The sequence below is a fragment of the Cygnus atratus genome, chromosome Z (genome assembly GCF_013377495.2).
Source record: "Cygnus atratus isolate AKBS03 ecotype Queensland, Australia chromosome Z, CAtr_DNAZoo_HiC_assembly, whole genome shotgun sequence".
Lineage (NCBI taxonomy): Eukaryota > Metazoa > Chordata > Aves > Anseriformes > Anatidae > Cygnus > Cygnus atratus.
The window spans coordinates 84492406-84508766 of NC_066396.1; the positions used below are offsets into that span (position 1 = coordinate 84492406).

The 16361-nt window shown below is 44.5% G+C and overlaps 1 pseudogene; it reads right to left on the reverse strand.

Annotated features, from left to right (window-relative positions):
• Positions 1 to 13379, reverse strand: part of LOC118258695 (protein scribble homolog) — a 77239-nt pseudogene extending 63860 nt beyond the window's left edge.
• Positions 13380 to 16361: the final 2982 nt, after the last annotated feature.

The following is a 16361-nucleotide window of genomic DNA, read 5'->3' on the forward strand; positions in this document are numbered from 1 at the left end:
ACTGCAGACAGCATTCATAATGTAGTCTCTTACCTAGGCTAGGAGAAGGCTGCTGGGGAAGCAGGTAACAAGTGAGAACTTTTTCTCTTGTCTTTTCATCATTCTCTGTTTGGAATTTCAGCATGGGCTGGGACTGATTTTCTGCCAGCCACAGGGCTTTCAGGTTAAGATTTGTCAAAGCAAACAGCAAGTTTTGTAGTCTGCAAGAGAAAAGAACTGTTGGTTAAACTTATTTAGTAATGAAGGCAATTCCACTTAGCTCCAGACTGCCTCATCTGCATTAGAGAAGGACAGAGTCTAGCCACTATGGGAATCCCTCTCTTCTGTACACACAGAAGCAGCTGGCTCAAGCTGTATGCGGCTCTGCCACAGCCAGGGACTGGTCTCCGCAGACCACAAGGAACCCGGATCAGTTTTTAGCAGGTGACAACTCTATCATTTCGCATGTGGAAAATGGTGAACTCTGAAGAGGGATTTGAAAACCAAAAAGATGCTGCTTTAATGCACTCCTGTACAGACAATGTTCCAAACAGAAGCTCTGGTCAGCTTCCAACTGCTACAAAAATACCAGCCTCAGCTAACAGAACTGCAGTTAAAATCTGCAGAAGCTGTCAGACCAGATCACAAATGTTTGCACACTGTGGTTATTTTTTCCTGTTTGTTTGTTTTAAATGGAAGTTTTTGAACTAGTCCACCTGCAGACTCTATTTTGTAAATAGCAAAGCCCCAAATCACACTGCTGTATGTGACATGGCACCTGGTAGAAGTTTCATCTTCCCACAGTCAGATTATGGAAACACCCACTGAATCACATGCAAATCAGGAAAGAAAATGTCTCCATCCCTACATGAACTGCAGACCTGTAGTAGGCTACAAACAGTTGATTGCTGAGTGGTTCAAAGCACAGCTCAGGCTGTGCTTTGTACAGGTCCACTGATCAGACTGAATTGTACTCTGTAGATGCTGACAGTCCCATTGAGACACCTAAACAGCGTAGAAAACACTGGAAAAACCATAACCACATTGGCAAAACAATGGAGAAATTGAGCTGTCACTGGCTGGAGAGAAAACCTGAAGAAAAAGAGCCAGGTGTGCCCAATGTCACTCCCAGATACATGGAATCAAGCAAATAAAATTATGTTTGCATTTGCACAGAACTGACAGTGAGCCCAGCACTCACTTCAGACCACTGCCAGGGGCTGAAGGCAGAACACTCTTGGCACAGGAAACTGATAGAGCCAAAAGCCACCCTAAAGCTTATGTGTTATGATGAAGACTGTGCATGTTGAGTTGGGGGTGTCAATGAGAGCAGGAGGAGGAGAAGGTGTTCTTCTACTGAACTGGGAAAAGCAAAAGACTCAGACACCAATTACGTGAGGATTGATGACATACAACTACGAAATTTGGAGGCATGAATACAGTGGACCAGGGATTTCCCTGGATCTTTGTTTCACACATGGAAAAACATCCCCACGTATCTGTATCAATTCTACCCTATGCTTTGCAGGCAAAAAGCTTGACAGACACAGCCTGTTTCCAGAGCTTTAAGCAACCTCTCTGAACTGCTGATTCCATGATCAGCACAGATCTAGAGTCTCCCAAAACACACCATTGCCCAGCCCACAGTGCTTCTTCCCAGCAGCCTCCTTAGGAATACACCTACAAGCCTGTTTACCCCTCTTGCTGCTAACCTGTTCCCAGCCACATCAAGGACGTGAAGCTCGGTGGTGTTGGCAAGCTCTGCTGGCAGGAGGGACAGGCGATTGTCTCGCAAGGACAGCACATTCAGATTGGCACAGCCTCCAATCTCAGCTGGAAGGGATGTTAGTCAGTTCCGATCCACATTCAGGTTTGTCAGCTTGGTCAGCTTCCCAAGGGACTTTGGTAAGGCCTAGGAAGGACATCATTCAGCAGCTGCTAAAGATAAGGACAGCAGAATGGGCATAAAATCCTCTATTGGATGGAAAAAAAAAAAAAAAAAAAGCTGCCTTCTGTCCAAGCAGAGATGAGATGAATTCTGGGCCACAAAAAGACTAACAAATAACTTGTAGGGTAAGAAATGGTTCTCATTCCTGTGGCATGGGGATTCTGAAAGATTGAAAAGCTTCTCCCATTCTGACAGTGTTTGGCACCACAAGAGTGAAGCAGAGAGTTAAATCTATTCAAAGGGTGACAGGCAGCACTTTCCCAGGAGCACAAGAGCAACAGGCATCTGGCATCAGGCTGGCATCTCCAGGGACCCTTGCAGACAATACATAAGACATCAGTGCCTTAAAGTATAGCTCGTTGAGGCAGAGAAGCCACACTTAAATTCCCAGATCATTACGCATTAAGAGCTTTAGAAAGAGAATACTAGAGACAGCAGATCCCTGTTCCTGGACACAGTTCTGGGCATTGTGTTACTAGGGAAACTGACCAAACAGGTTCAAAGAATGGCCACCCTAGGTTATAAGTGAGAAGACAGAGAGCAAAATGGACTGAGAGAGCAAAGGATAGCGTGCAAGGCTTTCTGTACTCCTCCATAACACAACCAGTCTCCATCCGTTCTGTTTTGTGCAGCATGGTGAAGGAGTAGGGAAAGAGTAACAAACTTATTCCAAGAGGACAGAAGTCTCTCACACCAGTGTCATCAGTATGAATAAAGCCTCCTAAGTCCAAACCAAAGGCCCTGCAGAAGAGAGAGGCCATGCCAACTTTCCCCTATGCTGAGTGTTCCACATGTCAGGAGAGCAGACAGCTGCAGGTCTTGGCAAAAGCAGGGTGATCCTAGGCCTTAACTTCAAGGGAAGACGATTACAAGATGAAGACCAGAGAAAGCTAGGGAGGACGAGGAACTTCAACTCTCATTCTCAGCTGTACAAAAAGGTTGCATACACCTTCCTACCTGGAGAGGGGATTCCCGCTGAAGTCTGCAATCTCCAAGGATTTGCAGAATTTGATGCTTTCAGGAATTTCTGGAATGTCTGGAAAAAAAGACATGAAAGAAAAAGAGGCTTGAGAAGAATCTATCATGTGGAAAATGGGACACCAGGTACTGGTGGCAGCCTGAGACACAGTAAGACAAGCAAATTTTCATAGCTCCGGATTCATGACAGATCACTCTGCAGGACTGTGAACTTCTGACTCTCAGAACAGAAATGCACAGGGCAGTGCAGTATGCAAAGAAGCAAGACTGTGGGGCATCTATTCCCTCACTGAGCTCTGACCTTACTGTTACGGGAGATGTCCAGTTCCACCAGCTGCATGACGCTGGCAACCTCAGGGGGAAGTCTTTGTATTTCATTGTCACTCAGGCCCAGTTTGCGCAGGTTCAGAAGCCTAAAGAAAGGCTAGGACAGGAAGAGAACAAAACTGGGTCAGCAGCAGTTCTGTGGAAAATGTGTCATCTCACCTCAGGGCAAAACTGAACATCCATCCTTGGAGACAAATGCCATCTCCTCTCAATCTCTGTCCTGCTGATGGCCCCAAAGTGCAGTCACTGCACAGATGAGAACCCCAATTAAGGTCTACAAGAGACAAAGGTGAAACCCTGAATTTAATGAGTTTAGTTTAATGATTTATTTAATATCTCTATTATCCCGCTGCACTTCTCCTTCCTGTGTAGGATGCAGAATGAACAGGTACCTCACGAAACACAGAACATCCATCCTAGGCATTCACATACTCCCATCATGAGGAAGTCACAATCAAGTAGCTCACGAACAGACCTGACGATGCTTATGAGTATGGTTCAGAGAAGCCAACAAAGGGGAAACATAAGAGGACTTTCAGACTGAAGTCCTGTCCCTGCTGTCATAAACATTCCTGCTGTACAGTACATCTTGTCAAGACATCAGTCTCAGGTTCCTACAACAACAGGGAAAACATCTGTGCCACTTGTACTAGAAAAGGAGTGAGCAAACTATCTGTAGGGGCCAAGTAACCAAGAATTAGAGAACGAAAGCAAATTCCTTCCTAGTAACATCAGTCATAGAAATGTTGGTTCAAAGGGACCTCTAGAGGTGCGCTGGTCCAATAACATCCAACTTCTTCACACCTGCTCTTGTTCTCAGAAGTGAATTACATTACCTAGAAGAAGTAAATTAGAACATTCATCCATCATCCTCTTTTAGACATAAACAGCCTCTCAGTATGTTTACTAAACATAACATACTATAATTATTAACTTGACAAATCTTGCAGCTGCTTCTAGCTATTGTTGGACATAGGATATAGGACAGGATGGAAACCAAGGCTGTGGCATTTGCTGTGTTTCCTGGATTGTTTTAGAATGGCTGGGAATAACAAACAAACATCATTAACCTGATGCAGAAAGAGACAGTTTACCCATAACCTACAAATAGATCAAGACAGAGACTGTTACACGTGTAATAACACTGAAGCAAGACTCTGATTATGTGTTTGGGTTCTGCCACATCACAGATGATCTCTAACAGCTTCTGAGTTTTAGATGACCAAACCTTAAAAGGTAATAACTCAACCCACGATGAAAAAAGAAAATTGAAAAGAAGCTTGGTAAAAACTCACGTCTATGAAGTGACAAGGACAAGCCACTTCTAATCCACGTAATCACCTTGTCTGTGCTAAAACAGAGGCAGAAATGGAGTTACACTAAGCAAGAGAAAATGCAGTCCCAAACTTATTTACAGATCAGAAAACAGATTCAGAGAGTCAGGGCTGCCTACACAGCCTCACTGAGAAGGACCAAACATGAATTTGAGGTCTGAAACTTCTTTCTCAGTTACCTTTCCAGTAATCCATCTGTATAAAAGGCTGCTGAAACAGACTTGCCCCAGGAACAGCTAAGGGGGTATTGAAATTCATTCAGTTTGGGGTGGGAGGGCACCCACAGCTATCACTCATAACACCGCAAAACACAATAACACAAGCCAGACAAGGGACGGGGAAGGAAGTAAAGGTGATGCAAAATGTGACTGTGAAAAGATACACAGACAATGAAGAGAGCTACTCACCCCACCAGACGGGCTAACGAGTTCTATGCACCTGGTTTGAGAAGCTTCTGTGCTGTAAACCCAAACCTCTGCTGTTTCCCATAGAGGTGTCTCAGCCAGGAAGGACTGCTGGGCGCGTGTGCATGTCTGAGGGACTGCACAACACGGCCGTAGCTACACTGAGGTTGTCATGCTTCCACATCACTCCCCACACAGAGAGCAAGAAATGCTCAGGCTGAACAGCACCAATACTGAATACTGTACTGCTTTAGGACATTGTGAGTATGAAAAGCTTTGTCAGGAGAAGAGTAAATTCAGTTTGATTTTGAGCAGCATGAGCTCTTTTTAATTCAGTTTATCTAATGTAAAATCAGTTTAAGAAAAAAGGAAGTAGGTGAAAGTCTAAATGACAGCAAAGCCTCAAGCCAGAGCAGGACATTTAGAGACTTGATTTGCTATTGTTTCTTAGATCCTTCTCTAATTTTAGAATGTAAGGAAATTCCGGGCAAGACATCGTGTTGACCTGCTAGAGTCTGCAAGTCAGAAAATAACAAAGGGAACGGAACATCTAGAGTCCAAACTTCTAGTGTTTCTGGCTACAGATTTTAAACAGTCTCAAATTAGATGTGCAGACTTCAAAAAAATATAGAATTTACTAAATAAAATCATGCTATACGTTGCACTGCAAGATATATGGGAAGTATTTACTGACACAGTAGGGATTTAAAAATAGTCGTCTGTGGAGGGAACTGCTATCTGTGAATGACTTCTCTTTAGAGCTGATAGCTAGGCCATCAAAAAAAAAAGCACTTATTAAAAAAAAAAACACAAAACACACTTCTTTGGCACAGCAGTTGTATCCGTGCAGTTTATCGCAATCTAACAAAACAAACTGCTTAACAGGCATTTTACTAGCATAGCTATGTTACTGAAAATAATCAGAACCTACATGCACACAGACATGCTTTTGAGGCTAAGTGCAGACCAAGCCTCAGAATTAGGCTGCTGTGACAATCTCAATTCTTCACACTCAATTAAGTTCACTTCTGAGAGTCATCTACTAAACACAACATTGCAAGATACCTTGTTTTGTATATTGTTTTACACCTATTAAACAACGTGTTTTTTTCCTGACACAGCCTTTTTTTGTTGTTTTTTTGGTGACCAAATAAACTCAAAACGTCACAGTACTGACAGGCTATTATCAGATATGTGCAGAAATTTCCATTCAGCAAACACCAAAACATCAGAGTAGTACATCCCACTCCTTAAAAGTCAGTTAAGCTGGACTTAAAATATATATATATATATATAGATAGATGTGACAAAAATTCAAATTAGTTAGAAGTCATCAGGGGAAATCACAAAAGACAGGTGTAGAATTAGTGTTCTTGTGCAAGAATTAAGATTTTTTATTTGCAAGAGAAGAAAGTTAAACAGGACCCAAGTGACCTGCCATGTCCAGTCTGACTAGAAAGAACGTGTTTTTAATTCTGTTAGGTAACAGCTACTTAGTCCTCACTGTTAACCCCTTACCAACAGGACTGTGTCAGTGAAATGCTGGCAGCTGAAGCACAGATGCACCAAGTCTGTATTTTCCCTTTACAGACTGCTTTGTTCAATACTGTTTTCACTAACAGCACAAAGAGTTTTGCCAGGACAGCTTATTGGTGATTCCATAACTGGCGTAGTACAGACTTACGTGTCATTACAGTAAAAATGCGTAAGTAGAGAGATGAGCACTGCTGAAACAAATAGACATATGCTGGTTGTTCAGCTGCTGTTCAGAGATGAGTCTTTCTGCAGGAGGAAACAGAAGTGCACTTCCCATTTACAGTAGCAAAGCTTTTAGGAAAACTATCAAGCAGTCAAGTTTGCTCTTATCTCTACTAAGACTGTAAATTTAGTATGATGTAATGCATGACAACATGATGTAATTAAGAACTGAGAAGACTGCAAATGCTAGATCTAGCATGATGCATGCAATTTTCAATTCGTTATTTTAGAAACTGAATGCTTCAACTTGTAACTCCAACAGCCAGATTTACAAAACATGACCGCACAACAGAATCACTTGTGACACTGGAAGAACAAATTAAATTTAAGATTGTTACTGGAACTAAGAGTGAAAGCCAAAGCAAATGTCTCTTTGGATACCAGTAATTATCCCTTTTTCTACTCACTGTTAATCATGTTTCACACAGCCGGCAAAAAAAATCACAAATTTAGCACCATACTGTATGTCTCTATTGAGATGAAACACATACAACTTCAAGATTTTCTGAGCACCAAAACACACACATACACACACATACAGAAAACTCACCAAAGCTGCATGATTTAGATCCTTCCAACTAGAGTGATATAATATCAAAACCACAAGTTTGGAGAGCACACATGCAGGCCAGGTAACCCTTTAGGCTGTGATGCTTGGCAAAGGTTGCTGTCTAAGATTTACTCAAGGTTAACAGAAATCATATGTGAATCACTTCATCTCTTCTTTCCTCCTTCCAAGCTCACACAGAAAAGAGAAGAAAAGAAAATGAAACATCTGCCACAGTTTCAGGAACTAGGAACCTCCCAGAAACGGAGATTATATTGTCTTACTGGCTTTCTTCTTGGTCTGATTTATGGCCATGATGGAGAACCCTCTAATCATTTTGCTGGTGCTGGCTGACCACCATCTCCAGCCCTCCATGGACACCTTCTGGGCCACTTTCCCTGCCTGTTCTACCCTGACCCCACAGCTTTTATAACAGGGAGAAGCCCCTGTCTGCAGGGACTGCAGAGAAACTTCTATAATTTGAGTTGTTTGACCTGTGAGGAACGTGATCTCCACACAAGGGTGCCTTCTGGTTGCTATTTCGGAATCTGGAAAGTTCTCTAGTTCCACATAGGCGTAAATAACACTGTCAGACTTCAGCTTGGAGGCAGATATGGAAATGGCACCCTAGTATCCTGCCAAGTGTTTCCATCACAGCTAACTTATTTTGTTGGTATCAAAACTTACCAATTCTTTGGTGATCTCTTGCTTAACATTAATCCTTTCTGTGATAATACTACCCTGGCCACACCGCTGAGTTTTTCACAGATGCTCTCTCCCACTTTCTACAGTTTTTGGCGTATCACATTTACATCCTTTCCCTCACTCTGAAAGTCCTTTCAGTGCCAGTTTCCTTTCAGTGCCAGGAAGTGCTTTCCAGAAGGGCTCTACATTGGATTTTCCATCCTTCTGAAAAACTGGTCACACACCCAATAGACAGAGAGAGCGAGCACTATTTAGAGCACATCCAAAAATCCTGCCCATAGAAAATTATGAAAACACCTGTGACATTAGAAAACACCTGTGACTTTGGCTTTGGAATTGGAAATGGCACATTTTCAGCGTCCTGGGGTGACTAGTGTCATCATGTGCTCTGATCTCACCCCCTAATCCTGCTGGCCACACTAGTTCTCATGCAGGCTGGGATGCTATCGGCCTTTCTAGACACCTGGGCATGCTGCTGGCTCACGTTCAGCCAGCTGTCAACCAGCATCCCCACATCATTTTCTGCAGGGCACATTTCCAGCCACCCTTCCCCAGGCCTATGTGGCTGCATTAGGTTGCTGTGAACCAAGTGCAGGACCCAGCACTTAGCCTTGTTCAGTGGCACGTGATTAGACTCGGCCCATCAATCCTTTAACCCAGCCGGCAGCTAAGCACCACACAGGTGCCTGTACTGGGCTGGAGTGGCCGCAGGAGCTGGAATGGCTGCAGAGGATGGAGTGGCCACAGGGGTTGAAGTGGCCATGTTAGCATAGCAACCACATAACCACCAAGTGATTATATGAAGATGCTTTATTCAGCGCTGGAAGCCGGGGCAGGTGCCCAAATCTGGCTTCCAGTCCCGTTACATCCCGATCGTTATTTATACATTCAATATTACGTAAGGTATACATATTCATTACAGCTTGCAACATCAGCCTTGCATTCCATTCCAATTAGCTCTCCTCCCATTTGCACATGCGTGGTGCTCTCTGGTGGTCGTCCAGGTGGTTGTCCAGATGAAGTAGGGAGTCTTCCTCTCTGTTAAATTTTTCACCTTTCTCACTCGACGCGTGCTCTCTCCGCTCCTTGGTTCTGGTTCAACTCATTTCAGCATTTTCAGGTTCTTATCAAAGGTCAGGTTGTACCTGTTCTCTCACAGGGGTCCCTTTCAAGGATTCATTTGACTGTTTGGTATACTCCCTAAATATCTTAGTATAGATAAATTTAATAATGTAAATACATTTGATAACGCTTGTCTATATTTTATGACCCGTCACCTAAGAAACATTAAAACATCCATTTGGTTTTTTCCAACACAAACAGCCACACGGTCCGTCGTAGGTGTTGGAGTGGCTGCAGGGGTTGGAGTGGCCGTTGGGCCTGTCACAGAACTTGGAGTGGCCACAGGGAACTAGAGAACTGTCACTAGAGTTATAGCAGCATCAATTGCAGTTCAATAGGCATAGGCCAGGCCCCAGCATGTTAAAGTGATTTGTGTCTCTTTGGAATTACCAGGGTGATGACACACCTTTTTCAAGCATTTTACCAGTTTTTTAGGATTTTGCAGTTGTTCAGGGGTGAATTTCCAAAGCACTGGAGGTACCCACTGCTCTAGATGCCTGCCCATATCCTCCCACGCTCCCTGCCACTCATAACTATCCTGCCTCAGGACAGATCTCTGGATGAGATTCCTAAGTAGTTGTTTAACCTTAAACAAAATCTGAAGCACATTCGGGAGACCTAACAATAACAACGTGCTGGTCTGAACATCCCAAGGATATTCAAAATCTTGAAGAGCTATTGTAACTAGCCCAGAGGAGAAAAGGGGGGTGAAGGAGAAAGGGAGAGTGAACAAGAAGGAAAAAAAAATCTCCCCCTCTCCCCTCCATAGATTGACTCCCTGAAGAAAAAAGGTAATAGGTGTAATTGTTAATAGTTTATGAGATATGCTTTCCAAAGTATAGAGGTGACGGCGGTGCTGAGTACAAATACCAGGTTAGTCTTATGACCAGCAATTTTATCGTGACATTTTAACATCAGCCAGTGTTACACTGTACAGTAAAATCATAATCTTAAACCAGCCCCTGGAAAGCACAAACAGCACAACAGGGAACACATACAGTAAGTAATGTGCTATATAACTCAGTTTAGAAAACAGGCACAGCAGACCTGAGATCAAAGCAATCAACATTGTGACTAGCAACAATTAAGCAGAACTAATACCAGTTTTGGTTTAACACACTTTGCTCAGATCTGTCGTTATCTCAACACTTCATGCATGGTTGGCACCAAAAGTTGGGCACCAAAAGGATTGTTGTGGTTTAACCTGGCCAGCAGCTAAGCACCACACAGCCGTTCGCTCACCCTCCCCCCTCCCTCTCTGGGATGGAGGAGAGAATTAGAAAGAAATGAAAGCCTGTGGGTGGAGATAAAGACAGTGTATTGGGGAAGGGGAAGGGGAAGGGGAAGGGGAAGGGGAAGGGGAGGGGGAGGGGGGGGAGGGAGAGGGAAGGGAAGGGAAGGGAAGGGAAGGGAAGGGAAGGGAAGGGAAGGGAAGGGAAGGGAAGGGAAGGGAAGGGAAGGGAAGGGAAGGGAAGGGAAGGGAAGGGAAGGGAAGGGAAGGGAAGGGAAGGGAAGGGAAGGGAAGGAAAGGAAAGGAAAGGAAAGGAAAGGAAAGGAAAGGAAAGGAAAGGAAAGGAAAGGAAAGGAAAGGAAAGGAAAGGAAAGGAAAGGAAAGGAAAGGAAAGGAAAGGAAAGGAAAGGAAAGGAAAGGAAAGGAAAGGAAAGGAAAGGAAAGGAAAGGAAAGGAAAGGAAAGGAAAGGAAAGGAAAGGAAAGGAAAATAATGATAATAGTACTACTAATCAACATTATTCTCATCCTAAATCCCAAACACAGCACCATACTAGCTAGTAGGAGGAAAATTAACTTTATCCTAGCCAAAACCAGGACACCCACCTATCCAGATCCCTCAGCAAAGCCTTTCCCACCCTCAAGCCGATCAACCTGTCCTACCTAACTTGTAATCTGTCTGCAAATTTACTGATGGAGGGTGCATTCAATCCCCTCCTCCAGGTCACTGATGAAAATGTTAAACAAAAAAGGCCCTGGTACAGAGCTCTGGAGAATGCCACTGGTGTCCAGCCACCAGCTGGATTGAACCTGGATTGAATGCCACTTGCTAGGACTCTTTGAGCCCAGCCATCCAGCCACTTCTTTACTCAGCAAACAGTATGTCTGCCCAAGCCCTGAGCAGCCAGTTTCTCCAGGAGAATACTGTGGGCAGCGGTATGAAACGCTTTATAAAAAGCCAGGCAGACAACGTCCAGAGCCTCTCCCTCCTCTACTAAGCGGGTCACCTTGTCATAGTTGATCAGGGTAGTCAGGAGGGACCGAGCCTTCAAAACCCCATGCCGGCTGCTCCTGATCCCTCCATTGGAGGCACGCGCACGTGCCGTGGCACAGCACTCAGGATTACCTGCTCCGTAACCTGCCCTTATACCGACGTCAGACTGACAGGCCTGTAATTCCCTGGAAAGTCCTTCCAGCCCTTCCTGTTGCCTGGAGGCACGTCTGCCAGCCTCCAGGCCACTGGGGCCTCCCTGGTCACAGTGGGCAGCAGAAGAGACCTGCTGTGCTCCCACCCCGCCATGGGAGCCCCACGGCTCCCACTGTCCCCCCAGGCCACAGTGAGCTCCACAGCCCTTCCAAGGAGGCAGGAGCAGGCGGAGCAGCAAGGCTGCCTCTGCCCTCGGCAAGCAGCCTCAGGGCCCGATGTCCAGCAGCCTGGCAGCATGGCTCTTACCCTCTAAAAACGTCACACATTAGTCATTGTGGGTTTGCATATGATATTACAACCACCCTGAAGTCCATAGCACTAATATCTACCTCTCTGTGAATATAACAGGCCATCAAATGATGGTCCCTTCATTTCGTATTTCGTGTTAACAGTTAATACGTCACTCAGTAGTTATATAACTTATTTCTCTTGAGACCTAAGAAAATATCAAATTACATGTCATGCTTCTTCTAAATTTGTCAAGGTGGCTGATTTATGGACTAAGGAACATATTTCATGTGAACTTTTACAACTTTAATATTCAACTCAGTTTCAATTCCATACTCGATATGATGTTCATGAAGCTGCATGACTACAGGATTGCTTTTCTCCAGTTAATTAGAAATTGGAGCATTTCTCTAGGTTAAAAGCAAAGAGTATGCAGCCACCTATGTTAAAATTGTTGCCCTGATTTTCACTGCTAGTGATTTCAAATTCTTTTCAGGCTAATCGGTCTGCTTTTCACTTTACTTAGCTTTCATCATCCCTTTGCACTTCAATTATAACATATTCATTTTTTATATATCAGAATCCTACTCACTGCACTTTTGAAAACAGTCTTCCCGGCAGGGGAGAAGGAACAGAGGTCTATGAAATAGAATATAGCTAATGACGTAATTAGCAGTTTACCAAGCTAGCACCAGACCCAAAGGATTCTGAATTTTATAAATGTTTATAAATCTAGTTGTCTGCTTAATTATGTATTTTGGCTTTTGGTTTTGGTTGGATGGTTTGTTGGTTGGTTTGGTTTGGTTTTGCTTGTTTTTTGTTTTTTGTTTTGTTTTGTTTTGTTTTTCAGAAAGCCTGAGAAAGTCATAATTTTGATGAGGCTGAAACTCATGAGTGGTATGTGGATAACTGTTCAGCCCAAGGAAGTTTGCATCTCTTTTTCCAGTGAGCGATGCATTCAAGGATAGCTCTAGAATACTTGAGCTGTTGATCAGCATCCAGGTGACTTTTTTTATATTGTTTTTGCAGATGTGGAGGGATGAGGCATGTGCTACAGGGCAATGGAGGCAGTGGAGTGCTGTGTGAAGGTGATCTATTGCATGGTGTTGGAGGGAAGGCACTACAGTTGGTGACTACATGATAATAGTTTTTGCTTGTTCGGAAGATGCAAAGCAGGGCATGAAGTGGAATGTCAGCACCAAAGTCCACCTGAGCAAGTTAAGTGATGACCACCGTGTTGAAACAGGTTATTTATTTGAGGTGGTGGTGGTGGTACAGTTTTAAGTATTTCCTGTTTGGGTATTACAGGTGGTGCCCAGTCCTCAGTGTGGCAGGTGGGAGAATTATCCTTGGGGCAGGTGAATGGTTTGAGTAAAGGAGTGGGAGAGAGGAATCATGGAAGGCAGGTGCGGAGAATAGTCAGACTTGCTAGTGTCTCTGATAAGCACTGGCCTTGGGCAAGGGGGCAGTTGAGCAGCCTGCTTCCACTTCTCTCTTATACAGATGTTGTGGATGGATGTCCATCAGCTTGGTATGAGAGGTTGCTGAGGGAAGGTGTCTTGCCGTACGAGGATGGTCCTTACCTGGCAGCAGAAGAGAATCTTGAAAGCCATGGTGCCTGGAGTGAAACCTTTCATTTGATTATTTGTAAAATGAATCTTAATGAAATACATGCTAAACATACATGTCTTTACTATTTGACTCTCCACACAAATCATGCTAAACGTCACCCCAGGGAAGGGAACAGATAATATTAGGATATAAAGGAAAAGGTTTTAGTGTTAGGAAAAAGAGTTGGTGTTAGCATTAGTTAGATAAAGTGAGAGGAGTGTCATAAAAGAGCTGGGGGGAGAAAGAAGAGATTGGAAAGCTGGAAGAGGCAGTCAAAAGGCTGTGCTCCTTCTTCTCCACCAAGACAGGGATGCCTTCTTGGTAAGCTCTGCGCCTTCATCTTTTGGAGAGGAATACCTGCAATAGCATTTTGCTAGTACTATTATCAGATATGAGTGCTATTGCAGAAAGGGTATTTATCAACAGCAATTCCAAACCTCTTATAGAGAACAGACTCATAGAACCATCCAGGTTGGAAAACACCTCTAAGATCATCTAGTCCAGTCCTATCTGTCACTTTATTAACAGTTTTCAACTTTGTGAAACTGTCTCAGTGAAAGTCCTCTTTCACTCTTAAACAGGCAAGTGTTTGACTCTGATAGGTACCTTTCAACGTGACACAGGTCCTACTCCCACTCTGCCTAGGTCTCCCACAAAAAATTATTTACAACAGAAGCCATTTGGTATATCTCAACTTCCTTTGGCATCCTTTTCACACACTCACTCACAAAGGAAGTCTGTACTCTCTCTGTCTCCAAACCCTAACCCTAACTCTGAACTTTCTGTGAAACAAAATAATTCGTGGACTTGGACTGATTCCAAAGCAGTGCCCATACAGCAGGGCCCCACACGCCCTGAGGCTCCAAGAGCCCTGCCAGCATATCATAGTGGGACTGGCTCTGGTCTGCACTCAGCTCACAACCACAAGCTGTGTGCAGCTGTGTCCCCAACCCCAAAGGCACATCCTTTGAAAGCCCCTTCACAGTCACACTAACAACAGGAGTCTGTGTTTTCTCTCTCTCCAAACCCTAAGCCTAACTCTAGACAGTGCCCAGGTCCAACACACACCACACCCAGCACTTCCATCAAATGCTGCTCACAACGGAAGCCATTTATTTAGCAGCCCTCAATTTCCTTTGGCAGCCCTTTAATGAAACCGCTCACAATGGGAGTCTGGACTTTCTCTCTCTCTAAACCCTAATCCTAGCCCTAGTCATTGCCTAGGTCCAAGAAACACTTCACCTAGTGCTCCCAAGAAAAACTGCTCGCAACAGAATCTTTCGGTAGCACTCCACTTGCTTTGGCAGCACTCTCACAACTTCACTCATAAGGGAAGTCTGTGCTTCCTTTCTTTCCAAACATAAGCCCTAGACAGGGCTAAGACAGCTCCCAGGTCCAACACTCACCCTAGCAAGTGCTCCCATGAAAAAGTGTTCACATCTGAAGCCTTTTGGTAGCCCTCAACTTCCTTTGGCAGCCCTTTCACAGCCTGCGTCCCAAAGAGAGTTTGACCTTTCTCTCTCTCAAAACCTTAACCCTAACCCTAGACAGCACCCTTTTCCAACATCAACCCCACCTAGGGCTCCTATAAAATAGTGCTCACAACAGAAACCTTTTGATAGCCCTCAACCTTCTTTGGCAGCATTTTCACAACTCCACTGTACTGGGTCGGGCTGGGATGTTAACTTTCCCTGCAGCAGCCCATACAGTGCTGTGCTCTGCACTCGTAGCTAAAACAGCAATGGTATCACACCAGTGTTGTGTCTGCTGCTGAGCAGTGCTGGCACAGCATCAGGACTCTCTCTAACACCCCTAGGGGTGGGCAAAGATGTGAGAAAAGAAACATCACCAGGGCAGCTGACCTAAACCAACCAAAGGGATATTGCATACCATATGATGTCACACTCAGCAATAAAAGGTGGAAAAAGGAGGAAGAGGGGAGGGGTGGGCTCTAGTTGTGAAAACGTCTGTCCTCCTCCCGAACACCGGCTACATGCGTTGAGGCCCTGCTTCAAGGACGTGGTCAAGCATCACTCATTTGTGGGAAGTAGAGAGTAATTTCTTTCCTCTGCACTTCCACATAGCCTCTACTTGTTTTGTTTAGTTTTCCCTTTCCCCCTCCCTTTTCCCCTTTCCTTTTTCTTCCCCTTTAGTTAAATTGTTAATTGTTTAGTTAAATTGTTTAATTAATAATAATCTTTCCTTAATAATTATTTCTTTTTTTCCTCTAATTAAATCATCCTTATCTCAACCTGTGAGTTGTTCTTTCCTTTACTTCTTCCCCTCCTCATCTAAGGAGGGGGAGTGAGACAGCGGTTGTGGTGTTCAGCTGCCTAGCACGGTAAAACCACCACATCCACTCAAAAAGGGAATCTGCATTTCCTCTCTTTCCAAACTTATCTCTAACCCTGACCATAACTCTACTGACCCTGGTTCCTCTAGGACAAGTTGGAGTGCTGTGAGGACATAATTTCCTATTCCTTGGAGAGCCACACTTTCTCCCAGAAGATGCTTGGTTTGCCATGGAGGTGCCTTGGTCCCCAGGGAAATGCTAGCTTGGTAAACTGCTAATTACATCATTAGCCATGTCCTACTTCATAGACCTCTGTTCCTTCTCCCCTGCCAGGAAGACTGTTTTCTAAAGTGCAGTGAGTAGGATTCTGATACCAGTAATAACAGAAGGATTCTGATAACAGTAGGATTCTGGGTAAGTACGCAGGCACCACTGGGCCCGTCCAGCCCAGCCCCAGGTGCCAGGCTCCCCAGCAGGCTGGAGTCGGGGCTCCGCCAAGGATGAATGCTGCAGCGTGGCACTGCCATGCCACTGCCACAACTGAGGAAACAAAGCGAGTGAGAGTCCCCAGCAGGCTGGACAGGACCAAAGTCAGTGAGTGCACCCTGTTCCACAGCAGGAGCCTGTTTCCCTGGAACATCAGCAGGGGGGTACAGCTGGTGGGGAGCATGCTGGTGCCTTTTTTTAGTAA